Genomic DNA, 6970 nt, shown 5'->3' on the forward strand with positions numbered 1-6970 from the left:
ACTTAACCATCAACATTGCATTTGAAGTGCCCTTCGTTGGGGAAAACCATTGTCTTCTTTAGCGAACTGCACGCACCCTCCCACAATAAGTAAAATAAAAAGTTTAATGTGTTAAACCTCGACAATATTAACCTCGAACATGCCTTGGTTGTATCCACTATGACACACCACAAGCCCTCCATTACTATCCCGAACTAACATTCCATAACCACAAACGCCTTCTGCCACGAAAACTTAACCATCAACATTGCATTTGAAGTGCCCTTCGTTGGGGAAAACCATTGTCTTCTTTAGCGAACTGCACGCACCCTCCCACAATAAGTAAAATAAAAAGTTTAATGTGTTAAACCTCGACAATATTAACCTCGAACATGCCTTGGTTGTATCCACTATGACACACCACAAGCCCTCCATTACTATCCCGAACTAACATTCCATAACCACAAACGCCTTCTGCCGCGAAAACTGAACCATCAACATTGCATTTGAAGTGCCCTTCGTTAGGGAAAACCACTGTGTTCTTTGGCGAACTGCACGCACCCTCCCACAATAAGTAAAATAAAAAGTTTAATGTGTTAAACCTCGACAATCTTAACCTCGAACATGCCTTTGTTGTATCCACTATGACACACCACAAACCCTCCATTACTATCCCGAACTAACATTTCATAACCACAAACGCCTTCTGCCGTGAAAACTGAACCATCAACATTGCATTTGAAGTGCCATGTCGTTGGGGAAAACCATTGTCTTCTTTGACGAACTGCATGCACCCTCCCACAATAAGTTAAATAAAAAGTTTAATGTGTTACACCTTGGGAAAAAGAAGGCCGCCGTCTGTGGGAATCGAACTCACGACCACATGGTTAAAAGCCATGCGCTCTACCAGCTGAGCTAAGACGGCTCGACCATATGATTTAATGTTTTCCATAAATGATCATTATTATTTTTTTCAAAAACAAAGTCCGTGTTGTTGCATTACAAAAATTGGGAAATTTTTCCTTTGACTATTAAAAAGATGACGCGACATAGGAATATTTTTGTCATGTAAGTAAAATAAAAAGTTTAATGTATTATGTCATTAAAAGTTAACATCGTTAATCAATTTTTATTTTATAAAACACATAACGCTTTGTAAGAAAAATTAACGCAAGTCGCTCGCCTTGGAAAAAGAAGGTCGCCATCTGTGGGAATCGAACCCACAACCACATGGTTAAAAGCCATGCGCTCTACCAGCTGAGCTAAGACGGCTCGGCCACGTAATTTAATGTTTTCTGAAAATGAGGGGAAAACATTATTTATTTTGTGAATATATTTTGGAAAAAATGAAAAAATAAACTTTTTCTTTCATGGATTTGCAAGTAGATGAATATGGTGTTTTTTGTTTTTACAAAATAGGGCATGTGTTTTATACAAGGTTTAATATATCATTTGCTCCCTGAACTTGTCCAAAAAGCTTGATTGGTGTCATAAACTTTCAAAGTGTCTCGATAGCGCCCATGAACTTGTATAAAATGTTCAGTTAGTCCATGAACGTATGTAAAATGTAATCAACTAATCACTTGATTGCAAGAAAGTAAGTTGCATGTATAAGATGTGTTGCACGCGCCTTAAAAAAAGTAAAATGACCAAAGTCGGGATATGCGGTTCTAATATTAGAGAAAACACAATGAAATATTGAATTTTGCTGAAGTTGATTAATATTATTCTAAACATTATTTAGTTTGATGGAATATGAAAATAGCAGATTTTGATTCATTAATTAGGAAAATTAAAACCACCTAAGATTAGTTTGAGTGGTTAAGTCTTAAGTCGCTTAAATTAGATCTCGAGTTCGAGTTTTTTAATTGGAAAAGGATTCATCTAAAGGATGCTTGACGAGCCTTGAACCGAGAAATCGGATAAAAATAATATTTGTAATTATTATTTTACTTTTTCCAATAAAATATAAATTAATTGATTAACAGACAAAAAGCATCATTAGGCCTCTTTCATTTTTTGGTTCATTAAATCATTGATCTTTTACTTAGATACATTAAACCTCGGTCTTTTATTTAAGGGTCCTGATATTTACAACCCTTAGGGCTGTAAATAAAAACCCACAAATTCTTATCATTAATGCTAATTTAGCTTTCCAAAATAAAATTTGTTGACACTTAAAAATTAAATAATCAAATACTCATAAAAACTAGTAAATTATTTATATTTCCAATACAAATAAATGCTTTAGAAATAAAATTTTATTTTATTTTCTTAAAAGTATAGGGAGAATTAATGCTTATATACAACCCTTAGGGTTGTATATATCATTTGCCTTTATTTAAGCCCTTGATGACCAAATTAGTAAGTTGTAAATATGAAATTTATTAAAAAACGTTAGTAACTCCATATATATTTGAAATTATTAAAAAAAAATATTTTTTACAGTTTGAATTAAAGCTTTTAAAGTTTTCTTATAGTCACATCTGTGAAAAAAATACAAATTAAGCATCACTAGGCTCATCGTCTTTTATTTTATGGTTCATTAAACTTTTGATCTTTTATTTGGATACATTAAGCTCCTGATTTTTTATTTTTGGTTTCATTAAGCACTCGATGACCAAATTAGTAAGTTGCGAATATATAATTTTGTTAAAAAAACGATAGTAACTCCATATGTATTTGAAATTATTAAAAAATATATATTTTATAGTTTGAATTAAGATTTTTACATTTTTCTTATAGACACATTACACATCCAAAACTACTTTCGAGCAGTGAAAAATACAAATTTCGAATGTGGGTGCAATGATCTATTAATCGAATTTTATGTTCAAAATTATTATTTTTTTTATCATGAAGAGTTAAACCAAAAATAAATTATCAGGATTTAATATATTTAAATAAAAAATCATTGGTTTAATGAATAAAAAAATTGAAAAATCAGGAGCCTCGTAATATTTTTTGCCTTGATAATATGGAAGGGGGCGAGAAATCATAACAAATAAAAGCAATGTTATGAAAACCGGCCGGTTCGATCGGTTCAACCACGAACCGGTCAGATTTCCGGTCTAATTGATGCTAGTTCTTATTATATTTTAATAAACCGGACTGAACCGTTTAAACCGACCAGATCATCATGAACCGATCTGATTGAGCGGTTTGGTCTGGTTAGCCATTCACACATGTTTAACTTAAAAAAAATAAATATGTTGAAGGTGAGATTCGAACCTAGACCCTTAGGGACTACTAGATATATCTTACATTAAGCTAGCTTTCAACTTGTTTTTTTTTTTTTGTAGGAAAATGAAAGAAAAAACAAAACAAAAAAACCGAAACAACCTAACCCGGGATTAGCCTCACCACATCCTCTAAAAGCAGAGAAGATAAAAAATCAGGAGGAAAAGAGAAGGTTGTCACTCCCAACTTCCTCTCATGGCCTTCTGCCACCAAACGATCTGCCACTCTATTTTGTTCTCTGAAAATATGGCTTAAAATTTTATTTAGTATTTATATATTGATTCGGAATATCACTTAGGCCCAAGAGGCCCAACGATGCCCGACCAGCGAAAGGGCCAGGACAACAGAAGGCCCACAGGGTAACTATTCTACTACCTCACTCTCATTTGATTAGAATACACTCTTGAACCACTAACTGTCTTGATCGTCGGAGTTTCCGCAGGGACCGTTCCCCGCGCAGAGACGACCCCCGAAGAAGCCAGACCTTCCCGACGAAGCCCCAGATCACTGTTCCGCATTCCCAGATTATTTGGTGCGGTGATCGTGGACTACAAGTGACCTCGGAGCTTCAAACAAAATGCAAACCCCAACTGACTCTGTTCCGACGCTAGCGCCGGAAGTAGGAGCAACTAGCTCCATGACTAACATCGAGCGTTCCGTTCCGACCATTCCAATTTCCCCCAGAAACCTGGGACCACTGATGGAGGAGGTGAGCCCTGAAGAAGAAGAGACTTACAATACCACACAGCTCCTCAGTGCGATACAAGGTTTTCAGACCACCCAGGCTATTCATACGGCGACTCAGATGAAGATCATAGACCAACAGAGAAGCTTGCAGGAGGAGAACGCCAAAATCTGGCAGTATCTTAAAGAAGCAGCGGAAATACAAAGAGAGGGGGCACTGCCAGGAGAGCCCGCAGGACCCGGGGTCCTCGCAGGGAGGGGCACCGGAGCTGCCACGGCCGGAGAGAGCGGTGCACGGCGCGATGAGGCAGCGGCCGCAAGTAATGAAGACATGTTGGAACTAAAGATCCAGCGTTTTCTTGACAAGAGGGCCCTCGGGGGCGTCATGGGAGGAAGCATCACCTCCAGTAAAACACCACTAGTATAAAGGATCATCAAGACGAGGTTCCCACGAGACTGGAAGGCTCCGCGGCTATCTCAGTATTCGGGAACCGAGGACCCAAACGACCACGTGGCGTCTTTCATGAGTACCATCAACTTGTACTCAAAAGACGAGGACATCATGTGCAAAGTTTTTCCGACCACACTCTCTTCCAGTGCCCAAGAGTGGTATCGAGGACTCGCTCCGGAATCAATTGACTCATTCGACCTCCTAAAGGACCTTTTCCTCTCCCGTTTCGCCGCGGCAGCGAAGGTAAGGAAGATCAGTTCGGACCTCAACGGGCTCAAACAGCGAACAATTGAGCCACTGCGCAACTTTCTTTCCAGATTTCACCATATGGCCTCTCAGGTCAAGGGTCTCAACCTCGAAGTGGCCCATGATGCCTTAGCAAAAGGGACCTCGTGTGAGCCCCTAAAGCAGAAGTGCTTCAGAAAGACGTTGCGATCCTTCGAAGAACTCATGACCACGGCACAAACCTTCGTCCGGTATGACGACTGCGACCGGCCCGCTGGGTACGAAGAATCAGAAAGAGACAAGGCCAGAGGCGACACGCACAAGCAGGAAAGAAGCAGGCTGACCGCAGAGGCACGTGACGAAGGCAAGGCGCGCAAGGAGGCCCCGATGCCTTTCCTAGCTCGAGTAGAGTGAACTAACATTGAGCGCAGAGGGGACCGATCCCGCGGGAAGGAGGTGCATTATGCTCAGAGCCAGCCTCGCCGATTTGCACACCCGGCTCCGCCGGTCGATAAAGGCAAAACCCGTGTAGAAAAGGAGTACTGCAAGTATCACAAATCCTCCAGGCACTCCACGGAGAACTGCTACCAGCTCTAGAAAAAGATTGAACGGATCACCGAGCAAGGTGCGCCACTAAAAGCGTTTAGGCAGAGGGAGTAGAACCCGAAGCAGCGGGACGCCAGCCGAGTAGAGGAGCCAAAGTGACCTAGGTACCACAGGGAGATCCACGTCATAAGGGAGGGAGCTCCGGCACTCTGCACGCCTCTAGAGAGCTCCCGAAAGAGGAAAGCAATTGACCAGACTCTGACGTTGCAGCCACCACTCCGGACCAGCCATTCGGAGGCACTTGTGGTCACCATCAACATCGCCGGCTTTAAAACGCATCGAGTGCTGGTGGATACAGGAAGTTCGGTAAACTTGCTCACCTGGAAGGCACTCCGCGCAATGAAAAATGCTCACACAGCCCTCCGAGCAGGGACTTTCCCCCTGGTTGGCCTGTCAGAAATCGAAGTCCTAGTGAAGGGAGTCATCTCCCTGTCAACCGTCTTTACCGAAAGTGATAAGGAAGTAGAAGACACTGCAGAGTGGGTGGTGGTCGATATCCCCTTGGCCTATAATGCCATCATCGGAAGACCTATACTAGCTAACCTGAAGGCCACGGTTGATATCTCCGAATTATGCTTGACGTTGCCGGTCCAGCATGGCAGAATCACCATCCAAGGGGATCGCATCTTGGCCAAGAGACTGCAGTGGGAGGCTACTCAACCACGGACAGCGCTTTACCTGGAGGATGGTCTGATGGACATGAGGGTATACAATCCCATACCTATTGAACCGGTCAGCGACTGTGCCATCGCGGACACCAAGACAGTGAAAATTGGGACCATACTCACGCCCTATTTGGCCGACGAGATCAAGGCTGTTCTATCAGAGCATGCAGACGTGTTCGCTTGGTGCACCGAGGATATCACGAGAGTCTCACCCGAGCAAGCAATGCACAGACTAAGCATCGACCCCTCCGTGGAGCCCCTGAAGCAGAAGATGAGAGTGCAAGCGAAGGACAAATAATCTGCAGTCAAGGAAGAGATCGAGAAGCTTCTGTCTGTAAAATTTATTCACGAGGTTCACTATCCGGACTGGCTTTCTAACGTCGTACTTGTAAAGAAAGCCAGCGGAAAGTACCGCATGTGTGTAGATTTTACGAATGTTAATAAAGCATGCCCCAAGGATTCTTACCCGCTGCCTAATATAGATCGGCTCCTCGACCAAACAGCTGGTCGCAAAATCCTATCTCAGTTTGATGCCATCGCTGGTTTTCAGCAAATCCCTCTGGACCCAGCCGATGCCGAGAAGACCTCCTTCATTACGTATGAAGGCACTTATTGCTACAATGTCATGCCTTTTGGGTTAAAAAATGTGGGAACCACGTACCAGCGGTTAATAGACAAGATGTTCGCCCATCTCATCGGCAAGACGGTACAGGTATACATCGATGACATGGTTGTCCTAAGCACTGAAGAGAGCGACCACCCGCGTGATTTGGTGAAAGTGTTTAAAATTTTCAGAGCCTACAACCTCAAGCTTAATCCGGAGAAATGTTTCTTCGGAATTCGTAGCGGCAAATTCCTGGGATGCGTGGTGTCAGAGAAAGGCATCGAACCCAACCCCACGAAGATCGAGGCAATCTTGGCAATGGAGCCACCGCGCGACTTGCAGGGGGTTCAAAGGCTCAACGGAAGGATCATCGCCTTGGGACGGTTCATTTCTTGCTCGGCACAGTGGTGTTTGCCTTTTTACAAAGCAATCAAGAAGGAGCATCCCTTCAAATGGTCTACGGACTGCCAGGCCGCATTCAATGCCATCAAAATCTTCCTCGCCACACCCCCACTG

At 42.6% G+C, this 6970-nt stretch overlaps 2 non-coding genes across 2 annotated transcripts; both read right to left on the reverse strand.

Annotated features, from left to right (window-relative positions):
* Positions 1-831: 831 nt before the first annotated feature.
* Positions 832-904, reverse strand: TRNAK-UUU (transfer RNA lysine (anticodon UUU)). The gene has a single exon. It is a non-coding gene; the product is annotated as a tRNA-Lys (tRNA).
* Positions 905-1178: 274 nt separating this feature from the next.
* On the reverse strand, positions 1179-1251 carry TRNAK-UUU (transfer RNA lysine (anticodon UUU)). The gene has a single exon. It is a non-coding gene; the product is annotated as a tRNA-Lys (tRNA).
* Positions 1252-6970: the final 5719 nt, after the last annotated feature.

The sequence above is a fragment of the Euphorbia lathyris genome, chromosome 10 (genome assembly GCF_963576675.1).
Source record: "Euphorbia lathyris chromosome 10, ddEupLath1.1, whole genome shotgun sequence".
NCBI lineage: Eukaryota > Viridiplantae > Streptophyta > Magnoliopsida > Malpighiales > Euphorbiaceae > Euphorbia > Euphorbia lathyris.